This window comes from Myxine glutinosa, chromosome 14 (genome assembly GCF_964187855.1).
Source record: "Myxine glutinosa chromosome 14, kmMyxGlut1.1, whole genome shotgun sequence".
Lineage (NCBI taxonomy): Eukaryota > Metazoa > Chordata > Myxini > Myxiniformes > Myxinidae > Myxine > Myxine glutinosa.
Window position 1 is genome coordinate 27,939,448 of NC_136274.1, and position 10,546 is coordinate 27,949,993.

Sequence of the window (10,546 nt, forward strand, 5' to 3'; positions counted from 1 at the left end):
TTGTTGGAACCCATCTGTGGATCGGTCCCATCGGCCGATGGGTCTGACCCGTTTGGCGACCCATCTGTGGATGCATGAGAAATGACAATGCAGACCCATCGGCCGATGGGTCTGCGCCATCTGCGGATGTGTTGTTCACCTTGAAGGAATGTGTTGACAGAATGGTGCTCTTCAATCATTATTATTCAATCTTTTTTTATTCAATCTTCAATTAGGGTTAGGGTTAGGGTTAGGCTTAGGGTTGTTAGGGTTAGGGTTAGGGTTGTTAGGGTTAGGGTTGTTAGGGTTAGGGTTAGGTTAACTCATCCACCATTGATGCATACACATTCCTTCAAGGTGAACAACACATCCGCAGATGGCGCAGACCCATCGGCCGATGGGTCTGCATTGTCATTTCTCGTGCATCCACAGATGGGTCGCCAAACGGGTCAGACCCATCGGCCGATGGGACCGATCCACAGATGGGTTCCAACAGTATAATTAATTAGCACATTAAGCGAGGTCTCTCCATGCATTACCGTGGACCACGACCCAAAGTGGGTGAGTTTGTTGGTTGTAGGAAATGGTCGCGTCGCTTTCAAAAAGTTACAAACACTTAAGGTAAACAAATATAAACGCTGTCGTTCTGACATGATATAACCAATGATAAAGGGTGGATACGAAACATTGTACAGATCGAAAATTAAAATCATAATTTCATTGAGAAATTTGTGAACATTCCCACCCACCTGAGGATACTCGCTGGGACCCCAAAAGGCTCCACTGGTTTGGCGGAGCTCCCCAAAACTGAGGGAGTAGTTTGGGGACGGACAGACGGACACTCGTGTTTCATGATAAAACACATTGTTACGGCCACGGGTTTTGGGTGCATTAAGTGGGGGAATCCCTGCTTCTCCTTAAACTTACCGGGCCTGAGACTCCCGAGCACGAATAACTATATATCACGGCAGATTGCCAACATGCGAATGCCATTTGGTCCACCACGGTCCCAGAGTTCTCCGTCTGACCACCGTTTACCTGCACCATGCGGTTTTTCAAAGAGGGGACGTGCCCTCGACTTTGCACTAATCTTATCTTAATTGGATCTTAATTAGGGCGGCCGAGCTTTAACGCTGATGCGTGCCGAACTGAATGAGCCAATCAATTTGGGTACGATAACCTCCCAGTCTAAGTGTGAACAGCGCTGGATCAATGGAGGAAATGACGGCCTCTTGCTTACCGGACGAAAGCAGTCGTGCTTCCGCGACCCAAACACTAAAGGAGCGGGTATGGAGGGAAGCAATACTTTTGGTGTCCAGGTTGCGTGACCATAGAGAGTGCAGGGTGTCGTGCGTGCCATGTGTGTGGTGCAAGAGAACCTGTGAAGGTGTGTTATCACTTTATCAGTGGTGGTCATTTCAGAGGAGTTGGGCTGCGACAATGCCACCAATCATTGATGCCCTCTTTATTGATGGTGAGTCTGCATTCAAGGGCGAACGATAAAATAAAAATAGCTGAGAAAAGAATGCAAGAGATAAATTATAATCTACTGTGTAAGAGCCTAAACGATATGTGTAAGCATGGCTTGGCTTCAGCCCTTACCAATGCGCAGGACCAAAGCCAAGAACCAATGCGCAGGACCAAAGCCAAGAACCAATGCACAGGACCAAAGCCAAGAACCAACGTGCAGGACCAAAGTCAAGAACCAATGCGCAGGACCAAAGCCAAGAACCAAGCGCAGAACCAAAGCCAAGAACCAATGTGCAGGACCAAATCCAAGAAACAACGTGCAGGACCAAAGCCAAGAACCAATGCGCAGGACCAAAGCCAAGAACCAACGCCAAGAACCAATGCGCAGGACCAAATCCAAGAACCAACATGCAGGACCAAAGTCACGAACCAACTGGCAGCACCAAAGTCAAGAACCAATGCACAGGACCAAAGTCAAGAACCAATGTGCAGGACCAAAGCCAAGAACCAATGCGCAGTACAAAAGCCAAGAACCAATGCACAGGACCAAAGTCGAGAACCAACGTGCAGGACCAAAGCTAAGAACCAACGTGCAGGACCAAAGCAAAAAGGACCCGCATTGTTCGCTTCACGAGAACAACCCAACGATGTGTGGAATTTGGAAGAATTCCCGTTGAGCCTTTATCAAATACCGCTGAACTCAAGAATTCTCTATACTAGCGTGATTCGGCGTGCTCCGCGCGCCTCACCACACGTCGTTTCAGAGGGGTAGGCATCTTTGACTGTTTCGGTGTCTTTTGGGTCTTCATGGTGTTTTGGGTCTTCAGTGCCATTTGGGTCTTCAGGGTATTTTGGGTATTCAGGGTCTTTTTGAGCCTCAGGGCCTTGAAAGGTATTTTGGGTCTTTGGGGTGTTTTTGGTCTTTGGGATCTTTGGGGGTCTTCAGAGTGTTTTGGGTCTTCAGGGGCCTTGGTGGTCTGAAGGGTCTTTGGGGAATTAAAGGGTCGTCAAAGGCCTGAGGGGTCTCAGCAGTCTTAACGCAATTAAGAGGGTTAATTAAAAGGGTGGTCATTTTATTTGAAGAAGACGAAGACGTCTTCGTCGCATGTAAACATAGCGACAAACATAGCGACATAACGACATAACCATATACGTTTGCTCTATTATAATAAGATGCCGCTAGACCGCTGAAGAAGGACCTCTTCTATTGGTTATGAAATGTAACGAATAAGAACTGACTATGAGAGAGTCACGTGATATCTGGACTGGAAAGGCGCCAAATTGTTGAAAGCAACTCACAATAAGTTGTGAAATAATAATGTTGAAAGCAACTAATCATTGCTTGAGTTTTGCTTGAATAGAAAATGGCAACGGAAGTACAATATAGATTTTAATTTTTACTATTTCAATATTACACTTCCACAATGAGGTCTGCTGCGGTAATTGTATGTCTAAACTGTATTGATGGCTCTTTGTGCACAATTGTTCAAGATTTAAATTTTGTTTGACTCTTATGCACAAAAAGGTTGCCGACCACTTAGCCTTTGTCGAACGTCAGGTCTGGCCATCCGGTTCGTGAAATATTTGGACCAAGATCCCCCGGTCAACTCCACAACTCCACAAAAACTAAGATGGCGTCGAGCCCAGGGCTTTAACATGGCGTCAAGCCCTGCGCTTTAACATGGTGTCGAGCCCGGGGCTTTAAGGTGGCGTTGAGCCCGGGGCTTTAACATGGCGTCGAGCACGGTGCTTTAAGATGGCATCGAGCCCGGGGCTTTAACATGGTTTCAAACCCGGGGCATTAAGATGGCGTCAAGCCCGGGGCTTTAACATGGCTTCGAACCCGGGGCTTTAAGGTGGTGTCGAGCTCAGGGCTTTAACATGGCGTCGATCCCAGGGCTTTAATGGTGTTGATCCCAAGGTTTTAAGATAGCGTTGACCCCGGGGCTTTAACATGACGTCGAGCCCGGGGCTTTAAGATGGTGTCGAGCGCATGGCTTTAAGGTGGTGTCGAGCCGAGGCTTTAAGGTGGTGTCGAGCCGGGGCTTTAACGTCGCATCGAGCCCGGGGCTTTAAGAAGGCGTCGAGCCTGGGGCTTTAACATGGCGTCGATCCTGGGGCGTTAAGGTGGTGTTGAGCCCATGGCTTTAAAGTGGTGTCGAGCCGGGGCTTTAAGGTGGTGTCGAGCCGGGGCTTTAACGTCGAGCCCGGGGCTTTAAGAAAGCATCGAGCCTGGGGCTTTAACATGGCGTCGATCCCGGGGCTTTAAGGTGGTGTCGGGCCCATGGCTTTAAGGTGGTGTTGAGCCCGGGGCTTTAACATGGTGTCGAGCCCGGGGCTTTAACATGGTGTCGAGCGCATGGCTTTAAGGTGGTGTCGAGCCGAGGCTTTAAGGTGGTGTCGAGCCGGGGCTTTAACGTCGCATCGAGCCGGGGCTTTAACGTCGCATCGAGCCCGGGGCTTTAAGAAGGCGTCAAGCCTGGGCCTTTAACATGGCGTCGATCCTGGGGCGTTAAGGTGGTGTTGAGCCCATGGCTTTAAGGTGGTGTCGAGCCGGGGCTTTAAGGTGGTGTCGAGCCGGGGCTTTAACGTCGATCCCGGGGCTTTAAGAAAGCATCGAGCCTGGGGCTTTAACATGGCGTCGATCCCGGGGCTTTAAGGTGGTGTCGAGCCCATGGCTTTAAGGTGGTGTTGAGCCCGGGGCTTTAACATGGTGTCGAGCCCGGGGCTTTAAGATGGCGTCGAGCCCGGGGCTTTAAGGTGGTGTCGAGCCCGGGGCTTTAACATGGCGTCGATCCTGGGGCTTTAAGATGGTGTCGATCCCGGGGCTTTAACATGGCGTCGAGCCCATGGCTTTAAGGTGGTGTCGATCCCGGGGCTTTAACATGGCGTCGAGCCCATGGCTTTAACATGGCGTCGATCCTGGGGCTTTAAGGTGGTGTCGATCCCGGGGCTTTAACATGGCGTCGAGCCCATGGCTTTAAGGTGGTGTCGATCCCGGGGCTTTAACATGGCGTCGAGCCCATGGCTTTAACATGGCGTCGATCCTGGGGCTTTAAGGTGGTGTCGAGCCCGGGGCTTTAACATGCCGTCGAGCCCAGGGCGTTAAGGTGGTGTCGAGCCCGGGGCTTTAACATGCCGTCGAGCCCGGGGCTTTAACATGCCGTCGAGCCTGGGGCTTTAAGATGCCGTCGAATACAAAAAGAAGAGAATGTTCGTTCGTTGTCGTCACGATTGTTCAGCCAAACAAACCGAAATCCACTTCACTCAATGAATGGTCTTGGTGGTGCAGAACAAAAGTCACTATTAAATGTTGACGTGTTGAGCGACTTGGGAATAAAATGAAAAAATCTTGCAGGGAAAAGCGTGCGAGCTCCTAATCTTATCATCAGATGAGTTCTCCGTGTCTCTGGATCTGCCACGCCGATTGGCTATCTGAAAGGACCCCACTGATTGGCTAATAATGTTCCCACGTTTGCTTTCTCACAGCTATTATCAAAATGTAAAGAAAAAATTATGAGTCACGATACAATGACGAAGAGTCACTATAATTAGTGACTACAATCACAATGAGTCACAATAATTGATGAGTCACTAGACTCACTAGAATTAATGAGTGATCATTATTACAGCTGTTCACCACCATCTCAGATTGTCCCAATCCAAAACCATGATCTTTTCTACCCTCATTAACCCCCACCCCAAACTAACCTCCTTCCAAATTTCCAGTTTTTCCTTCCTGAGAGTTTCTTTCTGCATCCATTTTGTCCACCCAATGTGTCCTTTCCTTCTCCTCACAATCCTCCCCACACCCATTGTTCGTCCAACTTTCCCTCCATCATGGCCTTCAACTCTGCTGTTGGTGTTTCATTTCCTGTCTGCAGCTCCTTTTGTGCTGTCACATCCAGATCCGCTTAGTGTAGATACTAGGTCTTCCATGAGCCTCGACTATGACTATGTAAACAAAAAACCTGGTAATAATTGTAGCCGTTGAAGAGCAGTAGAAGAAGAAGACGACGAAAATGGAGGATGAAGAATATGGGTATAAGGAGGAAGAAGAGCAGTAGTGGTGCTTGTGTAGGTATCACAATGTAAACAAAAAAACCTGGTACGGGTAATAATTGTAGCCGTTGAAGCGCAGTAGAAGAAGAAGAAGACGAAAATGGAGGATGAAGAATATGGGTATAAGGAGGAAGAAGAGCAGTAGTGGTGCTTGTGTAGGTATCACAATGTAAACAAAAAACACCTGGTACGGGTAATAATTGTAGCCGTTAAAGAGCAGGAGAAGAAGAAGAAGACGAAAATGGAGGATGAAGAATATGGGTATAAGGAGGAAGAAGAGCAGTAGAGGTGCTTGTGTAGGTATCTATATATATAAAGCAGTAAAGTATGTTTGTTTGTTTGTTTGTCCTCTTATAACTCGAGAACTACTCATCGCAGGGCAAAACCAAAGGCATATTCGGAATCAGTACGTCTCAGAGCAACTACAGCACACCTTAAAATTTAAAAAACTTCGCGTTTTAAAATTATGACGTCATCAGCGTATTTCGGAACGTTAATTTTTCAACTTCATATTCGGAATCAGTACGTCCCAGAGAAACTTCGTAACGTTAATTTTTCAACTTCATCCGATTGACATGGGACCAACGGCATGTGACAGAGAGTGAAACATACATGCTACATTTACCCGCCCTTCTGTTAATTTCCACACCAGACCGAAGTATAATACATTAAGGATTTAACATTTGTGCGTCACGACGCACATCGGGGGCCACTCCCTGCTCTCAAATGTTGTGTTTGTGTCCTTCCCCCTCTCTCCCCATCTTGTCTACCGCTCCCGATGTTATATGTTTTATGTGTCGGTTTGTCTTTCTGTGTGATTAATGTTCGCTCTTTCACGAGCCTCGATCTTGTATACAAAAAAAAACAACAAACAAACAAAAAAAAAAACATGGGAAATGATGACGATCATTGCCCTTTTTCCTTCACTGTCCTTCATTGCCCTTATTATTTATTTTACGACAATGACTTCCGACTTCCGGGTTCGGAATGAGGGACCAATGCCATTTGACAGGGAATAAAAAATAAATGCGACATTCAATTGACGACAATGACTTTCGACTTGACTCCCCCCTCCCCCTCCCCTCCCCCCCTCCCCTCTCCCCTCCCCCTCCCCCTCCCCCTCCCATCCTTCCCCCTCCCCCCCTCTTCTCCCCTCCCCCCCTCTTCTCTCCTCCCCATCCTCTCCTCCCCTCCCCCCCGTTCCCCTCCCCTTCCCCCTCCCCTCCCTTCCCCCGCCCGGCAATGCCGGGTACTTCTGCTAGTCACCATATAAACAAAAAAACCTGGTACGGGTAATAATTGTAGCCGTTAAAGAGCAGGAGAAGAAGAAGAAGATGAAAATGGAGGATGAAGAATATGGGTATAAGGAGGAAGAAGAGTAGTAGCGGTGCTTGTGTGGGTATGTAGCAACCCATGGGTCCCCCAAAGCTCGAGACCAGCAACAGAATCTCCTGGCCCAAGCCGGTGACGTAACCGGCGGCCAAACCGCGGCGCCGAGGTTATAATCCTTTGCACCTGTCGGTCACATGACCACCAAAGCGTGCCTCGCCTGAGAGGCGTGGCTTTGGTTCTGATGTATGCTTTTTGGTTTGGATATATATATGCGAACCCGATAAACGGGCTTTCAGAGTTCCCGAGATGATTATACAATAAACATCTTCTCGGACGAGTTTGTGTCTTGTCCGTCACTTCGTCCGTCTCAAGCAGGAGCGCTGCTCCTTCACTGGTGACCGAGTTTACGACACGCGATGGACACGGCAGTGTCCCTCAAACTGCCCACTTTCTGGGAAGCACATGCCGCCGTCTGGTTCGCTCAGGCGGACTCCCAGTTCGCCCTGCGTGGCATTACGGAGGACACCACGAAATACCATTACGTGGTCGCCGCGCTCGGCTCCGTGACCGCCGCCCGCTGCCTGAGCCTCCTCCAGAGCCCGCCCGCTGACGGCAAGTACGACGCCATCAAGGCACTTCTTCTGGGTGCTTTCGCCCTCTCCCCAGCTGAACGCGCACGACGCCTGCTCGACCCTCCTGAGCTCGGCGATACGCGCCCGTCCGAACGTATGGACTACATGCTCGCGTTGCTCGGCAAGCATCCCTCGGATTTCCTTTTCCAAGAGCTTTTTCTCCGCCAGCTCCCGGCCCAGGTCCGGGTCGCCCTGGCAAGCACGACCATCACGAACCCCCGCGACCTCGCCAGGGAGAAGCCAGCTCGTCGGAGCGGCGAGCCAGCTCGTCGGGGTGGCTGCCGGGAGCCCGCCCCGCCGCCCAGTCGGCGCCCGCGGCGCAGTTTCCCGCCCACCCGCCCGCGACGCAGCTTCCTTCCCGGAGGCCGCCGGGCCGGCGCGACTGGCAGCGGCGACGCCGCGTCGCCCGGTCCCGACGCGTCGACCGGAGCCCCCGCCAGACCCGGCCTGGTGTTATTTCCATGCCAGGTTCGGGCGGCAGGCCCGATCATGTCGACCCCCGTGCACGTTCGGCAAGTCAGGAAATGGTCGGGCCGGCACTCACTACCAGCCATGAGCACCGGCCGTTCCGGAAACCTGCTATTCATCGCGGACCAAGCGTCGGGGCGGCGTTTTCTCTGCGACACCGGCGCTCAGCTGAGCGTCATTCCCGCTTCGGCGGAGGACAGGCGGGCCGCCATTTGCGGCCCCTCCTTAATCGCGGCCAACGGCTCCGCCATCCGCACCTTCGGCCCACGCACCATCGCCCTCCGCTTCGGCAGCCAGCTATTTCGCTGGGAGTTCGTGACGGCGGACGTCCCCATGGCTTTGCTCGGGGCTGATTTCCTTTGCGCCCATGGGCTGCTGGTCGACGTTAAACGTCGGCGTCTCGTCAACGCCGAAACTTTCAGCTCGCTGGCGTGCGCCTTGAGCCGTTCCACGCCCACCGAGCTTTCCTGCGTCCTCCCGTTGGCAGACGACTTCGCGCGTCTCCTCGCGGAGTTCCCGGCCCTCACGCGACCGACGTTTTCGGCCGTCGCGGTGCATCACGGCATCGAGCATCACATTCCCACTACGGGCCCGCCGGTGTACGCCCGAGCTCGCCGTCTCGACCCAGCCAAACTCGCCGTCGCCAAGGCCGAGTTCGCCGCGCTGGAGCGCCTCGGCATCGTGCGGCGCTCCGACAGCGCCTGGGCCTCGCCGCTGCACATCGTCCCGAAGCCGGGGGGCGGATGGCGGCCATGCGGCGACTACCGCCGCCTCAACGACGCCACTACCCCCGACAGGTACCCCGTCCCGCACATCCAGGATTTTTCCGCCCGGTTGGCAGGGCGGACTATTTTTTCAAAAGTGGACCTGATTCGGGGGTACCACCAGGTGCCCGTCCGCCCGGCCGACATCCCGAAGACGGCCGTTATTACACCTTTCGGCCTCTTCGAATTCCTCCGGATGCCCTTCGGCCTCAAAAACGCGGCACAGGCGTTCCAGCGCCTGATGGACGGCGTGCTGCGCGACTTGCCGTTCCTCTTTACCTACCTGGACGACATCCTCGTCGCCAGCACATCCAGAGCCGAGCACCTCCTCCACCTCTGGACGCTGTTCGGCCGCCTCAGCGAGCACGGCTTGATCGTCAACCCGGCCAAATGTCACTTTGGTGCGGCGACGATCGACTTTTTGGGCCACCACATCACCCGGAACGGCGCCGTACCGCTACCGGCCAAAGTCGAGGCCATCGCCGCTTTCCCGCGCCCCCGCTCCGTCAAGGCGCTGCAGGAGTTCCTCGGGATGGTGAACTTTTACCACCGCTTCGTGCCCCGAGCTGCGCAACTCATGCGGCCCTTGTACACCGCCCTCCGCGGCCAGCCGGCGAAGTGCGACGTCGTCTGGTCCACGGACATGGACGCTGCTTTCACCGGCGCGAAACGGGCCCTCGCCAATGCCACGCTGCTGGCCCACCCGGTACCCCATGCTCCCATCGCCTTCACCACGGATGCCTCCGACTACGCCGTGGGCGCGGTTCATGAGCAATGGGTAAACGGGGCCTGGCAGCTGCTCGCGTTCTTCAGCCGGCAACTCCTGCCCAACGAGTTGAAGTACAGCACTTTCGACCGCGAGCTCCTCGGGCTGTACCTGGCCGTCCGCCATTTTCGCCACCTCCTGGAGGGCCGCCCATTCACGGCCTTTGTCGACCACAAGCCATTGATTTTCGCCATGGCCAAGGTCACGGAGCCGTGGTCGGCCCGCCAGCAGCGCCACCTCTCCGCCGTGTCGGAATACACCACGAACATCCGGCACGTCGCCGGAAAGGACAACGCCGTGGCCGACTGCCCTTCTCGAGCCGGCGCCAACGCCGTCCACCTCGGCGTCGATTTCGCCCTGATGGCGACGGACCAGGCCACCGACGGCACGGTGCAGGCGCTCCGGGTGGCAGACACGGGCCTCCGCTTGGCTGACGTCCCCTTCGCGGACACGGTCCTGCTTTGTGACGTCTCCCAAGGCCGACCTCGCCCTGTTGTGCCGGTCACCTGGCGGCGTCGCATTTTTGCTTCGCTCCACGGCCTCTCACACCCGGGCCGGAAGGCGTCCCAGAGGCTGGTGTCGGCACGTTTCGTCTGGCACGGGTTGCAACGGGACGTCCGCGACTGGGCCAACGCCTGCACACCCTGCCAGCGGGCCAAGGTCCACCGTCACACCCAGGCTCCGCTGGCTCCTTTCACCATGCCCGAGCGACGTTTCGACCACGTCCACGTGGACCTGGTGGGTCTCCTGCCCCCATCGCAGGGGTTCACTCACCTGCTTACCATGGTGGACAGGACCACCAGGTGGCCAGAGGCCGTGCCCTTCGCCTCCACCACCACCGCCGACGTGGCCCAGGCGTTCATCGCCACCTGGGTCGCGCGTTTCGGCGCATCGGCGGACATCTCGTCGGACCGCGGCCCACAGTTCACGTCCGAACTGTGGGGCGCGGTCGCCGGCACGTTGGGCGTTACCCTGCACCGCACCACGGCCTACCACCCCCAGGCCAACGGGTTGTGCGAGCGGTTCCACCGCTCCATGAAGGCCGCACTCATGGCCGGCCTCTAGGACGACGG